The sequence below is a fragment of the Orcinus orca genome, chromosome 13 (genome assembly GCF_937001465.1).
Source record: "Orcinus orca chromosome 13, mOrcOrc1.1, whole genome shotgun sequence".
In the NCBI taxonomy this organism is placed as follows: Eukaryota; Metazoa; Chordata; class Mammalia; order Artiodactyla; family Delphinidae; genus Orcinus; species Orcinus orca.
This window is the reverse complement of record NC_064571.1, coordinates 39,526,530-39,544,964: the sequence shown is the minus strand read 5'-3', so window position 1 is coordinate 39,544,964 and position 18,435 is coordinate 39,526,530. Positions and strand designations below refer to the sequence as shown.

Here is an 18,435-nt window from a genome sequence, read left to right as displayed (position 1 = left end):
TTTTTACAGCTCTAATATTTCATTGTATATATATACCACATATTCTTTGTCCATTCATCTCTTGATGGACACTTGGGTTGCCTCTGTATCTTGGCTACTGTAAATAATGCTGCTATGAACATTGGGGTGCATATATCTTTTTGAATTAATGTTTTAAAAATATATACCCAAGAATGGAATTGCTGTATCGTATGGTAGTTCTATTTTTAGTTTTTTGAGGAACCTTCATACTGTTTACCATAGTGGCTGCACCAATTTACAGTCCCACCAACAGTGCACAAGAGTTCCCCTTTATCCACATCCTCACCAACATTTGTTATTTGTAGGCTTTTTGATGATAGCCATTCAGATAGGTGTGAAGTGATAGCTCATTATAGGTTTGATTTGCATTTCTCTAATGATTAGCAATGTTGAACATCTTTTCATGTGCCTGTTAGCCATCCGTATGTCTTCTTTGGAAAAGAAGACCTATTCAGTTCTTCTGCCCACTTTTTTTTTTTGCCCATTTTTTGATCAGGTTGGTTTTTTTTTTTTTTCATATTGAGTTGTATGAGCTGTTTGTATATTTGGTGAACGACATATACTCTGAAAACTATAAAACATTTTGAAAGAAATTGAAGATAATACAAAGAAATGGAAAGATATCCCATGCTCTTGGATTGGAAGAATTAATATTGTTAAAACGTCCATACTACCCAAAGCAATCTATAGATTTAATGCAATCCCTATCAAAATGCCCATGACATTTTTTCACAGAACTAGAAGAAATAATGTTAAAATTTATGTGGAACCATAGATCACAAATTGCCAAAGCAATCTTGAGAAAAAAAGAACAAAGCTTAAGATATCATGCTCCCTGACTTCAGACTATATTACAAAGCTACAGTAATCAAAACAGCATGGTACTTGTCCCAAAACAGACACACTGATCAACGGAACAAAATAGAAAGCCCAGAAATAAACCCATGTACCTATGGCCAATTAATCTATGACGAAGGAGGCAAGAATATACAATGGAGAAAAGACAGTCTCTTCAACAAGTGGTGCTAGGAAAACTGGACAGCTACATGTTAAAGAATTAGATTAGAACATTTCCTCACCATGTGCAAAAATAAATTCAAATGGGTTAAAGACCTAAATGTAAGACCTGAAACCATAAAACTCCTAGAAGAGAGCATAGGCAGAACACTCTTTGACATAAATCATAGCAATATTATTTTGGATCTGTCTTTTAAGGCAAAGGAAATAAAAGCAAAAATAAACAAATGGAACCTAATTAAACTTAAAAGCTTTTGACAGCAAAGGAAACCACTGACAAAACGAAAAGACAATGTGCTGAATGGGAGAAAATATTTGCAAATGACATGACTGATAAGGGATTAATATTCAAAATATATAGACAGCTCATACAACTCAATATCAGAAAAACAAACAACCTGAGTAAAAAAAAGGGTATACTACATTTTGTTTGTGCATTTATCAGCTGAAGGACATTTGGATCGTTTACATTGTTAGGCAATTATGAAGAAACACTATGAATATAATTTATATTTATACAACACTATAATTATGAACATAGGGCTTCCCTGGTGGCGCAGTGGTTGAGAGTCCGCCTGCTGATGCAGGGGACACGAGTTCGTGCCCCGGTCCAGGAGGATCCCACATGCCGTGGAGCGGCTGGGCCTGTGAGCCATGGCCGCTGAGCCTGCACGTCTGGAGCCCCACAACGGGAGAGGCCACAACAGTGAGAGGCCCGCGTACTACAAAAAAAAAAAAAATAATGAACATAACACTAAATATAACACTATAATTATGAATAAATACTGCTACTATAGACATTTGCATATGGATTTTTGGGTGAACAGAAATTTTCACTTCTCTTGGGTAAATATTGAGGAGTGGGATGTTTAATTCTATGAGAAACTGCCAAACTTTTCCAAAGTGGTGGTACCATTTTCCATTCCCATCAACAATATAGTCCTCCACATTTTCATCAGCACTTGACATTGTTAGTCAAATGGCCGATTACAGCCATTTTAATGCATATGTAGTGGTATTTCATTGTGGTTTTAGTTTGCATTTCCCTAATGACATGATATTAAGCATCTTTTCACATGCTTATTTGCCATTTGTATACCTTCTTTGGTGAAGTATCTGTTCAAATATTTTGCCCATTTTTAGTAGGTTATTTGTTGTGTGAGCTCTCTGTGTATTCTGAATACAAGTCCTTTATCAGATATGTGTTTTTTAAATATTTTCTCCCAATCTGTGGCTTGTCTTTTCTTTTTAATAGTGTCTTTCAAAGAGCAAAGCTTTTAATTTTGATGAAGTCCAGTTTATTTTGGGTTTATTATTTATTATGGGTTGCTCTTTTGATGTCATTGTACATGTTTTTCAGCCCTTCTGTGAGTTTGAGATTTTCTTTTATTTTTTTCTGCTTTTTTTGGGGGGGGGGTGCTGCTGAAGAAATGAAACGTTTCATAGTAAAAAGTTGGGAGGAAAAAGAAGGCAGAGACAGCTATTTTTTAAAAAAGCAAGCAATTATTAAAAGGCAAACAATAAAAGGTAAAGTCATTTTTTAAAAACTCCATTCTGGCTCCTTTTCACCCTTTAGTCTTCTGCAGATGCAGTCCCCTTCAAACCTTCTGTTTCTTCTTCAATTTCTTGTTTAATCAATCTCAGAGAACAAGAGAGAGCAGGAGTGAGAGACACAGAGGGAAATGTGATTCTGGAACATTCCAGAGTTCATGATGGGGAGTTTTGGACTAGAGTGGTAGTGATCCAGACTCCTCAGCCTCAGCAACTGGAGTTGATTTTGGCTGTGAAATGAACACCCAGCTCTTACTAAAAGCAGACTCTGAGACTGCAGAGGGATAGACAGTTCTGCTGGTCTCTGGGGACTGACTTGGTGCTGCCTCAGTTACTGACGAACCTCAGGCAGTTGGCAGGCCTCCGTGCCTCAGCCAGACCTGGTGAAGAGGCTTGCTGAAGCTGCAGTCTGGATCTGAGAGGTAGTCCTCAGTATGGCAGGTAACATCTTGTTGCATGTAGAAGTCCTCCAAAACCAGAAGATGAGCAAAGGGAATTCCAGCCTCTGAACTGGCTTCCTCTCCTCCTGCTTCCCAGCTGTCTTCCTGCTGTACACACCTCTGTCATCTCTCCTGGGCAGAGGTTTGTCCATCCCATCCTATTCAGAGACTGTTGGTATCTCCCTCACACCACCCCCTCTATGATGCTTTGAAGTTGGTTTGAAGGGACAATAAGAACCTAGGACAGACTCCCTGTAGGATCTTTCAAGGTGGTAACCCAGATAGAGGAAGACCTAAGACATTTTTTGAACTCCTTGTCATGACCCTCTGGTTTCCCTTGCTTTCCCTGCTGTTGCACTCATTCTGCCAAAAAGGAAAAAGTTGAAAACAGATGGAAGCTTGACTCAATTTGGGTCCTCATTTTCTGATTCCTGGCCTGAGCCTGTGTCAGATGACCTGAGTTAGCCCTGTTTTAAATTATATTCTGGATGATCTTTGGAACAGGTCCTTCTGGATGGTCTTTGGAATACCCTAACCTGCCCGAGTCTGTTTTGGGTTAAACCCAGCATTGTCACTTTTTCAAAAATAGGCTTCTTCCCAGGAGAAGGCACCTCTCTTTATTAGGGCCACAGCTAACTTTGAACCCTGCTGGCTGCCTTCAGTACATGGGTGATATGGTGGTTTTTGTGTGTCACTGACTTCTCGAAGTTCATACCTTGCAAACCAGCCAGACCCTATTTCATGCTTGATTCAGCCATATTGGAGTTTCCCTGTGTTCTCACTCCCCCAATCAGCTTCAGGTGCTTCCCCAGCACCACCAACTCCTTATCCCAGAGCACCTGCTAAGTACAGCCAATCTCCACGGCACTATTAGTACGTGGTTGCTGCTCCCAATAGAACAACAGCTGATGTTACTATAGCACTTTTCTATTTAGAAAGCACAGTTAAACACAGTCTTACTTCATGCTTACCCCAACCTTGTGAAGTAGGTACTCTTACTCCCATTTTTCAGGTGAGGAATCTGAGGCTCAAAGAGATAAAGTCACTTATCCATGGTTACACAGCTTGTTTTGAGAGGGACAAAACTGGGATTCAAACCCAGGTCTTCTGAGAAAAATAAAATATATGTCTGTAGTTGCTTTTATAAAATATCCTTGGAAATATATATAAGAAACTATTTTCATGGATGACCTATTGGAAAAAGAGAACTGGGTGGCAGAGGGACAGGAATGGCAGAAAGGTTTCCCACTATGTGTACCATTCTGTGAACCATGTTACCGTATTATCCATTTAAAAAAAAAAAAAAAATCTTGTCCCTGCCTTACTTCTTTGGCCTGATCTGCTGATTCCTCTATCGGTGACCAGCTTAAAAACCACTCAGCTGAATGCATTAAGACATCATGCTCCTGGAACTGGCAGTATTTTTGGTGTAAAATTCGTGTATAGCTTCAGTTTTCCAGCATGAATCCATTTTACATTACATTAATGTAATGTGTGAAGACATACCCAATCTCATTTAGGAAAAAAAAGAAAGCTCTATTTTCCTTGTCAAGGCAGGCCTGACCTGTTATCTGGGCAGTGCATCTCAGCCAGCCTATTAAGTGTCTGAGACTGCAGGGAGGTAACAGCACTTCCAGTGTCATCAGCCAGGGGAGGATCTGGGATGATCCACTGTTCTGGTAATTCAGAATTTGAGGACAGGATGGGGGATTTTTCCCTCTGTCAGATTCTTAGAGCTTGGCAGAACTTCTCTCTGGCAAACAACAATTTGGTGAAAAATTAGTCTCTGAGAATTGTCCTAAGGGCATACTGCAAATGAAGAAACAGTCTTTCAGTAAGAACAGGGAGGGGCTCTGGCATTTGAGACACGGACAAGCTCCTTTACCCCTGCTCCCTGCTTCATGTTCTGGAAGTTCTACCCCAGAAGTTCTACATATTATACAAGTACAGCCAAGAAGACAGGGGCTCCTCCCCAGAATCCCCCAATCTGGGATTACAGTTTAACCCCAGGAGGGACAGGCTGCTAGTTTTCTCACACCTCTACCATAGCCCCTTGTTGCAAAAGCTCTATAGCAGGCAAGCACAGCAGAGAGGACCGGGTCTCCTTTCCCCCATCCAGGCTTCACTCATAGAAACTGGATCACTCATACATTGCTGGAAGGAATGTCAAATGGTACAGCCACTCTGGAAATCAGTTTGGCAGTTTCTTAAAAACCTAAACATACAACTACCATACAACATAGCAATTGCAATCCTGGGCATTTATCCCAGAGAAATGAAGACATATGTTCAGACCAAAACCTGTACACATATGTTTATAGCAGCTTTATTTATAATAGCTCAGAACTGGAAACAACCCAAATGTCCTTCAACAGGTGAATGGTTAAACAAACTGATACATCCATACAATGGAATACTCCTCAGCAATAAAAAGAAACTATTGATCATGAAATAACATGCATGAATCTCCAGAGAATTATGCTGAGTGGAAAAAAAATCCCAAAAGGTTATATACCATATTATTTTATTTACATAACATTCTCTAAATGGAAAAATTATAGAAATGAGGAAGAGATTAGTGGTTGCCAGGGATAAGGAGGGGTGGGGGCAGGAGGAAATTGGGTGTGGCTATAAAAGGATAACATAAGGGATCTTAGTGGTGATAGAAATGTTCTGTATCTTGACGGTATCAGTGTCAATATCCTGACTGTGATGTTGTACTGTAGTTTCGCAAGATGTTACATGGGAAAAACCGAGTAAAGGATTTTTGTATATCTCTATATTATTTCTTACAGGTATATGTAAATCTACAATTAAATCAAAATAAAAAGCTTAATTTTTAAAAAAATTGGAAAGGATTTGAATAGACATTTGTCCAAAGATGTACAGATGGCTAATAAGTACATGCAAAGATGCTCAACATTATGAGTCATTAGAGAAATGCAAATCGAAATCACAATGAGATAGTACAGCTATAACCAAAAGCCAGACAATAACAAGTGTTGGGGAAGATGTAGAGAAATTAAAACCCTTATACATTGCTAGTGGGAATGTAAAATGGTGCAGTCACTTTTTTTTTTTTTTTTTTTTTTTTTTTTTTTTGCGGTACGCGGGCCTCTCACTGTCGTGGCCTCTCCCGTTGCAGAGCACAGGCTCCGGACGCGCAGACTCAGCGGCCATGGCTCACAGGCCCAGCCGCTCCGCGGCATGTGGGATCTTCCCGGACCGGGGCACGAACCCGTGTCCCCTGCATTGGCAGGCAGACGCTCAACCACTGCGCCACCAGGGAAGCCCCGTGCAGTCACTTTTGAAAACACTTTTGTACCACATGGATGATCCTTGAAAACATTTTAAGTGAAAGAAGTCAATCACAAAGACCACATATTACATTTACACTTATTATATTTACAGTTATATTTATATCAAATGTCCAGAATAGGCAAATCTATAGAGACAAAGTAGGTTAATGGTTGCCTGGGGGCAACCTGTGTGACTGCTAATGGGTATAGGATTTCCCTGGGGGAGAATGAAAATGTCTAAAATTAGATTATGGTGATGGTTGCTCAAACCTGTGAACTTACAGGTAAGAACATTGCCTTTTACCCTCTAGATGGGCAAATACTGGGTTGGCCAAAAAGTTCATTCGGGTTTTCCATAGGTGCTTACAGAAAAACTGGAATGAAATTTTTGGCCAACCCAGTAGTATGGTATGTGAATTATATCTCAATAAAGCTAAAAAAAAAAAAAAAAAAAAGCTTGAATTCAAGCTATCTTTTTTTTTTCAATAAATAAATAAATAAATTTCTTTATTTATTTTGGCTGTGTTGGGTCTTCGGTGCTATGCGTGGGCTTTCTCTAGTTGTGGCGAGCGGGGGCTACTCTTCGTTGCGGTGTGCGGGCTTCTCATTGCGGTGGCTTCTCTTGTTGTGGAGCACGGGCTCTAGGCATGTGGGCTTCAGTAGCTGTGGTGCTTGGGCTCAGTAGTTGTGGCTCGAGGGTTGTAGAGCACAGGCTCAGTAGTTGTGGCACACGTGCTTAGTTGCTCCATGTCATGTGGGATCATCCCGGACCAGGGATCAAACCCGTGTCCCCTGCATTGGCAGGCGAATTCTTAACCACTGCGCCACCAGGGAAGTCCCTCAAGCTGTCTCTTTCACACTCTTTTTAAAAAGTTTTATTTGGAAAAAATTTAAAGTCACAAAAAGTTGCAAGATTTACCAATCACTGACATTTTGCCTATTTTTAAGGTCAAATTTCATTGGCTTCAGGCTGATCTATTCATTAGTTTTTTCTGTAGGCCTGGGTTTCAGGTTGTGTTGCTTACTCTACTCCAGTGGTTTTCAGTAGGGCCATTTGGTGATGTTTGGAGACATTTTGGAGGCAGCTGCTACCGGCATCTAGTGCACAGAGGCCAGGGAGGCTGCTAAACATCCGACAGCACAGGGCAGCTCTCCCAACAAAAACCTATCTGGACCAAAATGCTAATAGTGCCAAGATTGAGAAACCTGTTGTACTCAGTGTATTTATCAAAAAGAGAAATATTATGGTCTGGTTAAACAGAGTGGGGATTTTATTCTCAGATGAGAGCTTTGGAGTGTGGAATGTGTGTATCTCATATGATTTATCAGTTGGTCTTTCAGTTGGTTCTCTCACCCTAAACATTTGCCTGTTGCCTAGGAGGGTAGGAGCCAGACAGAAAGTGCTGCAGCATCTGAGCAACACTATAAACTAATAGCCACTTAAGTATTTGGAAAAGATGATAGGGCAGCAACTGGGAAGTCAGGTGGCAGCATTAACAGGGCCCAGGGGGACAGTAAATCCTGTGGATTGGGAGGTCTGGTCCTAGTTTGAGGCAGCCTTGTCATGGCACTGGGATAAACCACAGCTATAGAACTTCAAGGATCCAAGAGGTCATTTCACACATGACTTTGTGCTACTGTGTTTCCCTCATGAAATGGTGTCACTGTGGCCATTCCCAGAGGTTGATTGCCGTGGGGGTGACTATATGCTAGGATATCTCTACATTCAGCTACCCAAGTCTTTTCAGTGGATATGCCCCTCCCAGTGCCATATGATGGGCCTCTGTGGGGTTTTGCATGGCCTCTAGAGAAGATGGGAACCACAAAGGGAATCTTGGGTCTTCTGAAAGGCCATTGCATAGGAAGTTGAAGCTTTTATCCACCATTTCATATATACGCCATGATGGGCCTAGGGTGGGTATGTGGGAGGGTGCTGGTCATGAACCCCTGAATCCTTTATTTCTGCATATTCCCAGAATGTCTGAAGAGAGCATCCTGCTCAGAGAGGGCACTCAAAAATTTTCAGTAAATATTTGAGTCTCTCCTGTGTCTCAGGCACTGTATGAGGCATACTAGTGGACAAGAGAGACTAGACCCCTAACCTCAGACAGCATATATTAAAAGCAATATATATTTATTCATCAGTTGATTTTTCTCTGTTGAGAAACTGGCTTTATCACATCTTTGCTAGTTATCATCAGAAAGTTTTCAAGATGAATAATCCTTGTCCGTGAGAGCGACATAGGGGCCATCTGTTGAGTTTTCTAGAAGGGTTAATAATCATCAGCTGGAGTATGAGACTACTTGAAAATCCTTCTTAAGGTATTTATAGTGAAATGGAAAATACAGGCATATAAAGTGAACCTAAAACTTTGAAGACATCATATGGGAAAAGCTGAATGATGGCTTTTTAAAAAATGTTACTGGGACTTCCCTGGTGGCGCAGTGGTTGAGAGTCCACCTGTCGATGCAGGGGACACGGGTTCGTGCCCGGTCCGGGAGGATCCCACATGCCGCGGAGCGGCTAGGCCTGTGAGCCATGGCCGCTGAGCCTGCGCGTCCGGAGCCTGTGCTCCGCAACGGGAGAGGCCACAACAGTGAGAGGCCGGCGTACTGCAAAAAAAAAAAAAAAAAAAAAAAAAATGTTACTGCATTTGAGTATTAAAAGTTAAGAGCATTCTTTAAAGCGAAATATAATCATTGTGGATGATAAATACTAATTTGGCCACATCTATTTTTCCTTTTAACTGATCTTAGTTCTGTTTTCCGTTTTGTTATTCTGTTTTACATAAAATATTTTAATTTTAAAATTTCTTCAAAGCTTTTTTGTCATGGGGTGGAGTATAAATAAATACTTTTTTGAAAAATCAGACCGGAATGCGGACAATAGATGTCCCCTGAGTTGAAGGTCAGGAAAGGCAGGGGTGGAAACAGGTATACTAGGAAGGATGGAAAGTCCCCTGATAGCATTATGCCTCTATGAGGTCCTGAGCACAGTTCTGTGTCATTCCAGACAAAACTGACCTTTGTCTAAAGAGTTATTTTTTTAAAGCCAAATATTTTTGGTACATCAAGGTCCTCTACTCCTTAGATAACTGAGATCCAGTAACTGTACAGTAACATTGTTTTATCCATGTTTGCAAGCTTGATACAATGAACAGAAGTTGAAGAAAATGAGAGACTTGAACTTGGATGATAATCTGGGAATCTTCCTTAACAGAATCCACTAGAAAAGGATAGGGTGCTCTCTCAGGTTGAAAATCAGTCCCATTTTGTCATAGGTGAACTTTGTTAGCTTTGTCCTATATCTTTGCAAAGCACAGGCAGAATCTGAACCCCTTTTTGGAGATCCAGAGAGTAAATGCCATTTCTTTTACCTGGAGTTTCAAACAGCCAACTTTGAGGCTCTGCTGGATCCAGGCAGTGATTTCCTTCTTTAACCCTTCCACAGAGTTGTGGAGTTTTGGGGGTTTTTTTGGCCTCTGAGCACCACAGAGATTTCCCTGACACAGTTTCCTGTGTTCACACGTAATTACTAGTGAGCCCATTACTGATGGTTCATAGGGATGACTTCGGAGGAACTGGCTTCCTCTTGTGCTCTGATCTTGCCTCTACAGTCCCTCATATGCAGGAGCTGAGTCTCCTCCACCCTCAAAGAGCCTAACTTGGAGCCAGGCATACAGACATGGCTAGTTAGTATTGGCTCAATTGTTTCAAGACGTTTATGGCTCTCTAAAAGAAAGTATGTACACATCTATTAGAATGGCTGAAGCAAAATTAGAAATAACACCAAATGCTAGCAAGGATGCAGAAAAACTGAATCACTCATACATTGCTGATAATAATGTAAAATGGTACGGCCAGTCTGGAAAACAGTTTGGCAGTTTCTTACAAACCTAACACACACTTACCATATGACCCAGCAATTTCATTCCTTGCATATTATCCTAGAGTAATAAAATCCTGTGCTCACACAAAAACCTATTCACGAATGTTTATAGCAGTTTTATTCATAATAGCCAAAAAGCAGAAATAACCAGATGTCCTTCAACAGCAGGTGAATGGTTAAACAAACTTTGGTACTTCTATTTATTTATTTATTTATTTATTTATTTATTTATTTATTGCCCGCGCCTCACGGCATGCGAGATCTCAGTTCCTCGACCAGGGATCGAACCCATGCCCCCTGCAGTGGAAGCCCAGAGTCCTACCACTGGACCACTAGGGAATCCCCCAAACTTTGGTACTTTTATACCATAGAATACTGTACAGCAATAAAAAGGAATGAACTATTGATTAAAAAGCCCATCGAAAAAGATACTATATGATTCCATTTATAGAACATTCATAAAATAATAAAATTTTAGAAATGGAGAACAGATTAGTGGTTGCCTGGGATTAGGGTTGTAAGGAGAAGGAGCAGGATGAAGGTGGGTGTGGTTATGAAAGGCAACAAGAGAGCTCCTGTGGTTATGTAATTGTCCTGTATTTTGACTGGGGTAGTTGATATACAAACCTATTCATGTGATTAAATTGTATGAACACACGCATGAGTACAAGTTAAGTTAAAGAAATCTAAATAAAATTGGTGGATTATACTAATGCCAGTATTCTGGTTGTAATAGTGTTTTGAGAGCTATTAGCATTGGGGGTAAACTGGGTAAACAGTATACAGATCTCTCTGTATTCTTTCTTACAACTGCATGTGAATCCACACTTAATAAAATTTCAACAGCCGTTCATGATTAAAAAAAAAAAAACTCAGCAAACTGGAAATAGAGGGGAACTTCCTCAGTATGACAAAGAGCACCCACAAAAATCCTTGTCCTCCCCAGCAGCAGACTTTTTTTTTTTAAGCCATTCTCATAGGTATATAGTGGTATCATGTTGTTGTAATTTGCAATTCCCTAATGACAAATAATACAGAGCATCTTTTCATATGCTTAATAATCATTTATGGATCTTCTTTGGTGAGGTATCTGTTCAGATCTTTTGTTCATTTTTTAATTGGGTTGTTTATTATCTTATCGTTGAGTTCTAAGAGTTTGTATAATTTATATACAAGTCCTGTACCAGATATATGTTTTGCAAATATTTTCTCCAAGTCTTTCACTTGTCTTTTCATTATTTTAATGGCATCTCTTGCAAACAATTTTAATTTTAATAAGGTCAAACTTATTAATGTTTCTTTCCTGGATCATGCTATTGGTGTTATATTTAAAAATTCGTTACCAGACCCAAGGTCTTGCAGATTTTCTCCTTTGTTTTCTTCAAGAAGTTTTGTAGTTTTGCGTTTTACATTTAGGTCTATGGTCCATTTTGAATTACTTTTTATCAATATATAAGGTGTAAGGTCTGTGTCTAGGTTCATTTTTTTGCATGTGGACATCCATCACCATTTGTTCAATCACCATTTATTGACAAGACTACCCTTTCTCCATTGAGTCACTTCTGCCCCTTTGCCAAAGATCAGTTGGTTATACTTGTGTGGGTCTATTTTTGGACTCTCTCTTCTGTTTCATTGATCTACATGTCTGTTTCTTCACAAGTACCATGTTGTCTTGATTATTGAAGACATACTGTAGTAAGTCTTGAAATTAGGTAGTGTGAGTCTGGAAAGTTTGTTCTTTTTCTTCAGTATTGTGTTGGCTATTCTAGGTCCTTTGCCTTTACATATAAACTTTAGAATCAGCTTGTTATTATCTACAAAATAGCTTGCTGAGATTTTGATTTTGATTATATTGAATCTACAGATTAAGTTGGGAAGAATTGACATCTTAACAATATTGAGTCTTCCAATCCATGAAGATGAAATAGTTTTATTTATTTAAACCTTCTTTGCATCAGTGTTTTCTAATTTTCCCCATAGAGTCCTGCACATATTTTATTAGCCTTATTCCTAAATTTTTCATTTATTGAGTGCTATTTTTTAAATTAAATTAAATTAAATTAAATTTTTTTATTTTTGGCTGTGTTGGGTCCTCGTTGCTGCATGAGGACTTTCTCTAGTTGTGGCGAGCGGGGGCTTCTCATTGCGGTGGTTTCTCTTGTTGTGGAGCATGGGCTCTAGGCACACAGGCTTCAGTAGTTGTGGTATGTGGGCTCAGTAGCTGTGGCGCACAGGCTTAGTTGCTCCACAGCATATGGGATCTTCCCGGGCCAAGGATCAAACCTGTGTCCCCTGCATTGGCAGGCGGATTCTTAACCACTGTGCCACCAGGGAAGTCCCTATTGAATACTATCTTAAGTGGAATTGCTTTTTGAAATTTTAGATTCTAATAGTTCATTGTTATTATATAGGAAAGTAATTGACTTGTGTATTAACATTGTATCCTGAGACTTTGCTATACTCACTTTTTAGTTCCAGGAGGGTTTCTTGTCAATTCTTTGGGATTTTCATGTCATCTGTGAATAGAGTTGTGTTTCTTCCTTTCTAATCTATATAGCGTTTATTTCCTTTTTTTGCCTTAAAGCACTAGCTAGGAATTCCAGTACAATGTTGAATAAGAGTGGTGTGAGAGGACATCGTTGCCTTGCTCCTAATAATAGGGGAAAGCATCCAGTTTCTCACAACTAAGTATGATGTTAGAGCTGAACAGATACCTCACCAAAGAAGATCTATAAATGGTTAACAAGCATATGAAGAGATGCTCAGTATCATTTGTCATTAGGGAATCGCAGATTACAACAATGTGATACCACTATATACCTATGAGAATGGCTCAAAAAAAAAAAACAAAACCGCTGGAGAGGACAAGGAACAACAAGAACTCTCATTCATTGCTGTTGGAAATCCAAAGTGGTAGAGCCACTTTGGAAACAGTTTAGTAGTTTCTTACAAAACTAAACATAATCTTACCATATAATCCAGCAATCATGCTCCTGATTTGAAAACTGATGTCCCAACTGGCAACACAAAAACCTGCATGTGAATGTGTATAACAACTTGATTCATAATCTCCATCAATAGGTGAACGACTAAACAAAGTATACATCCATACAGTAGAATGTTATACAGCAGTAAAAAGAAGCTGTTCAAGACATGGATGAATCTTAAATGCATACCACTAAGTGAAGGAAGCCAGTCTGAAAAAAAACAACAGATGTATGAGTCCAATTACAAGACATTCTATAGAGATGGTGAGCAAACTATAGAGATGGTGAGCAGATCAGTGGCTGCCAGGGGTTCAGGGTTGGAGAGGCTTGAAAAGGTGAAACCCAGGGGATTTTTTTAGGGCAATGAAACTATTCTGTATGATACTGTAATGGTGAATACAGCATTAAGCATTTTTCAAAGCCATTGAGCTTTGCATTATAAAGAAAAAATCTTGATGTACGCAAATTAAAAGAAGTAATTTAAAGGGTCAGAGATCCCATGATGGAATACAAGATGTGACTAAAGAATATAAATATATTCCAAATGTGTGAAACAACCTCACTGAAATAAGAAGGGAAATAACATGCTGACCTAAGTACTTTGGAAATGAGAGGAGTCTATATGACTAAAAGCAAAAAGAATTGTATATAAGTACCATTTTCCATGGGGGTGTGGGTTAGGAATTCTGAAACTACTATACATGTATATTGGAATTGAAGAATTAAATAAATGAATGATGGGTGATGGGAGCAAGGTTGTTAGAGTGGGAGGTTATAGATAAGCAAGCAGAAGAAGCTAGAATAATACATGTCCTAATGGATTAGAGTTGGAAATATCAGTATGAACGCATGTTTAGCTTAATATAGGTACAAGTGGTTACAAATAGAAATATTTAAGACGTGTATATATATATATATATATATGGGTACACATCTATGTTTACTTGTTCTGTCAACTGAGAGCACCTAAAAGATATGACACCCCAGTAACAATGAACACACCTAGAGCCCAGATCTTGGTTTCTAATACCATTCTCCAACAAAAGGAACCAAGGCTCCTTGGAGAAAAAGCTGATTCTAGGAATGGGGCAGGCTAGCTACAATTTGAGCCTAGAACATTTTGTAGTGCCAGGAAGTTAAAAAAAAAAATGTTCACAAAAACAAAAATCAAAAACCCCTACAGTGATGGCCATATGTCAAAGGGATATCAGAGCCAATGGAATAGAGCTCTTAATGGCCAAAGCTGGAACAATTTGAGCAACAAAATTAATAAAGTAGTATTGTATTATAACTCTAAGTATAAAATTCATGATTCCATACTGGTATAAATAAATGACTGAATAAATAAGTAAATTGGGGAGACTAGATATATCTCTCATACAAGTAATTGATGTAGATATTCTGCCCTTAAAAGGATGGAACATTATTTTCCACTCCTTAAATGTGGGTTGTATGTGGTGACTTTCTTCCAAAGAGTACAGTATGGAAAGAGAGAGGAAAAAAAGGGTAAGTTTACAGTAGAGAAGCCTGACAAACACTATCAGCCAGGTGATCAAGGGTAACATCAGCAGTGATGTCATATTGTTAATATGTTCCCTTGATTTGATGTGATGAGGATGGCACTTTACCTCTGTGGTTGTCCTCCCCAAAACACATTACCCCAGTCTAACCGTGAGAAAAACATCAGACAAATCACAACTGACAGATATTCTACAAAATATTAGACCAGGACCCCTCAAAACTCTTAAGGGTCATAAAAAAAAAACACCAAAAAAAACCACCAAGAAAAGTCCAAGAAACAGTCACAGCCAAGAGGAGCTAAGGAGATATAACTGCGAATGTAGTATTGTATCCTGGATGGGATCTTGATGCAGAAAAAAGACATTAAGGGAAAACTGAGGAAATCTCAAGTATTAGCTTTAGTTAACAAGAATGTATCAAGATTGACCCATTAATTGTGAAATGCGAATGATAGGGGAAACAGGATGTGGAGTATATGAGAACTCTCTGTACTATCTTTACAATAATTCTGTAAATCTAAAACTGTTCTAAGAACCTAGGGGCAGGACAGGAATAAAGATGCAGACATAGAGAATGGACTTGAGGACATGGGGAGGGGGAAGGGTAAGCTGGGACAAAGTGAGAGAGTGGCATGGACTTATATATACTACCAAATGTAAAATAGCTAGTGGGAAGCAGCCACATAGCACAGGGAGATCAGTTCGGTGCTTTGTGACCACCTAGAGGGGTGGGATAGGGAGGGTGGGAGGGAGACACAAGAGGGAGGGGATATGGGGATATATGTATACATATAGCTGATTCACTTTGTTATACAGCAGAAACTAACACAACATTGTAAAGCAATTATACTCCAATAAAGATGTTTAAAAAAAATAAGATAAAAAAGAAAAATAAAACTGTTCTAAAAAAAAATTATTTTGAAATAAAAGGAATGGGCATGGTCCCTGTGCCACCTGAAGGGGGTCCTACTGCACCTGTGCCCAGGCTGGGGGCACCATCGCCCCTTGGTCTTTCCTTCCATTTTTCCTCTCTACCCATCTCCCTCTGCTGTGCTTGTTTGTGCAGAGGGCTCAGTTCTGAGACTGTCTAAAGCCATTGGGAAAATGGTGGAAAATTCACCATCATCATTGCCAGAAAAAGCGATTTATGCCTTTGTTCTTAAGCTCCCAGTTTGGCTTCACACTCCATCTCCTGTGTGTCTTTATTCCTGAATCTTGGCTTAACTCCTCAGGCTTAAGCTTTTGGCCTCAAAAATATTGGACAGTTACATTATCTGTCCACCTCCTATTTCTTTTTTTTTCTGTCCATCTCCTATTTCTATAGTAAGTGGCTACAATAACCAGCTATGTACTCTTATTTGGAGTTCATACAGTCACAGATAACTATGCTAAAAATCAACAGAAGAAATACCGAGAGAAGTCATCCCAGATATTCCTCTTGGTGAAGTAAATCAAGTGTTCTTTCTTGCAGCCAAAGAACTTTATACTCCAAACTGAGTTATATGTAGACTTAGTAACACAAAGCATTTATGTTTTTGAAATAGTAATTTTGACCACAATTATATTACCTCTTCTCTTATTAATACCCAGTATTCAGATGTTAAAAAAAAGTAAGTTGAACTTCTTTTAGATTAAGTTCTATTAATAATGTAAATGTTCTTAAATATTAGTTATTATGAATAGAATAAGTAAAATCCTGCATTACCAAAAAATTTAAAAATAAATAAAAGGAGTGAACTATTGATACACACAACAACTTGGATGGATCTCAAATTATGTTGAGTGAAAAAAGTCAAACACAAAATATTACATTTGTATAACACTTTGACGTATAGCAATTTATATTAAAAATTTTAAATAACAAAATTACAGAGATAAGAATAGATTAGTGTTTGCTAGGGGTTAGAGATAGAGAGAGAAGGAGGGCATGAGTACAAACAAAGCAGGAAGGATCCTTGTGATGATGAAACAATTCTGTGTCTTGACTGTGGTGGTGGTTACATGAACATACACGTGATAAAATTGCATAGAACTACATGCACACACATGCACACACATACACACAAGGGCATGTAAAGCTGGTGAAATTGGAATAAGCTTTGTGGATTGTACTAAAGTCATCTGCCTGGTTGTAATATGGTACTATGGTTATGCAAGATGTTACCATTGGGGTAAATGAGTAAAGAGTAAATGAGTAAAGGGTAAATGGAATCTCTCATTACATTTTTAAAGGCATTAGCTATTGCTTTTACTCATTCTTTTTAAAAAATTGACATATAATTTTTATGCCATAAAATTCACGCTTTAAAGCTTGTAATTCTGTCATTTTTAGTATATTCACAGTTATGCAGCTATCACCATTAATTCCAGAACATTTTCATCCCTCCAGAAGAAACCCTGTATGCATTAGTAGTCACTCCCCATTCTCCCCTCCCCCTTCCCCTAGAAACTGTTAACCTACTTTCTGTATCTGTGGATTTGCCTATTCTTGATATTTCATATAAGTGGAATCATACAATATGTGTTCTTTTGTGTCTGGCTTCTTTCATCTAGCATGTTTTCAAGGTTCATGCAACTTGTAGCATGTATCAGTACTTTATGCCTTTCTGTGGTTGAATAATATTCCATGATATAGATATGCCACATTTTGTTTATTCATTCGTAATTGATAGACATCTAGATTGTTTCTACTTTTTGACTGTTATGAATAATGCTGCTAAGAATATTTATGTGCAAGGGTTTGAAAGTAGGTTTTCAATTTTCTTGGGGACATACCTACAAGCGGAATTTTGGGGCCATGTGGTAACTCTATGTTTAATTTTTTGAGGGACTGAAACAGTTTTCCAAGATGCTGTGCCATTTTACATTCCCGCCATCAGTGTATGAAAGTTCCAATTTCTCCACATCCTCACTAACACGTTATTGTCTTTTTTTTTTTTTTTTTGAAATTTTTTTGATGTGCATCATTTTTAAAGTCTTCATTGAATGTTACAATATTGCTTCTGTCCTACCTTCTGGTTTTTTGGGTTTTAGCCGGGAGGCATGTGGGATCCCAGCCCCCTGACCAAGGGATCGAACCCACAACCCCTGCATTGGAAGTCGAAGCCTCAACCACTGGACTGCCAGGGAAGTCCCTGTCTTTTTTTTAAAATTTATTTATTTTATTTTATTTTTGGCTGCGTTGGGTCTTTGCTTCTGCGCACGGGCTCTTATCTGGTTGTGGCCAGTAGGGGCCACCCCTTGCCGCAGTGCGCAGGCCTCTCACTGCAGTGGCCTCTCCTGTTGTGGAGCACAGGCTCCAGGCACGTGGGCCTCAGCAGTTGTGGCACACGGGCTCGGCAGTCATGGCTCGTGGGCTCCTGAGCACAGCCCCAGTAGCTGTGGCACACGGGCACAGCACTCTGTGGCACGTGGGATCTTCCCAGACTAGGGCCCGAACCCGTGTCACCTGCACTGGCAGGTGGATTCTCAACCACTGCGCCACCAGGGAAGCCCTGTCTGTCTTTTTGATTATTGCCATAGAAGTGGGTGTAAAGTGATATCTTATCGTGGTTTCGATTTTCTATTTCTTATGGACTCAGTTTTAGTAGCTTTTGTCTTTCCAGGAATTTGTCTGTTTCATCTCTGTTTTCTAATTTGTTGGCATATAATTATTCATAGTTTTCCCCATAGCCCTTTTTATTTTTGTAAGGTTGATAGTCATGTTCTGTC

At 39.1% G+C, this 18,435-nt stretch overlaps 1 pseudogene; it reads left to right on the top strand.

The window, feature by feature from the left end:
• The first annotated feature begins 15,594 nt into the window (after positions 1–15,594).
• On the top strand, positions 15,595–17,271 carry LOC117196938 (phosphatidylinositol N-acetylglucosaminyltransferase subunit P-like; annotated as a pseudogene).
• The last annotated feature ends 1,164 nt before the right edge of the window (positions 17,272–18,435 follow it).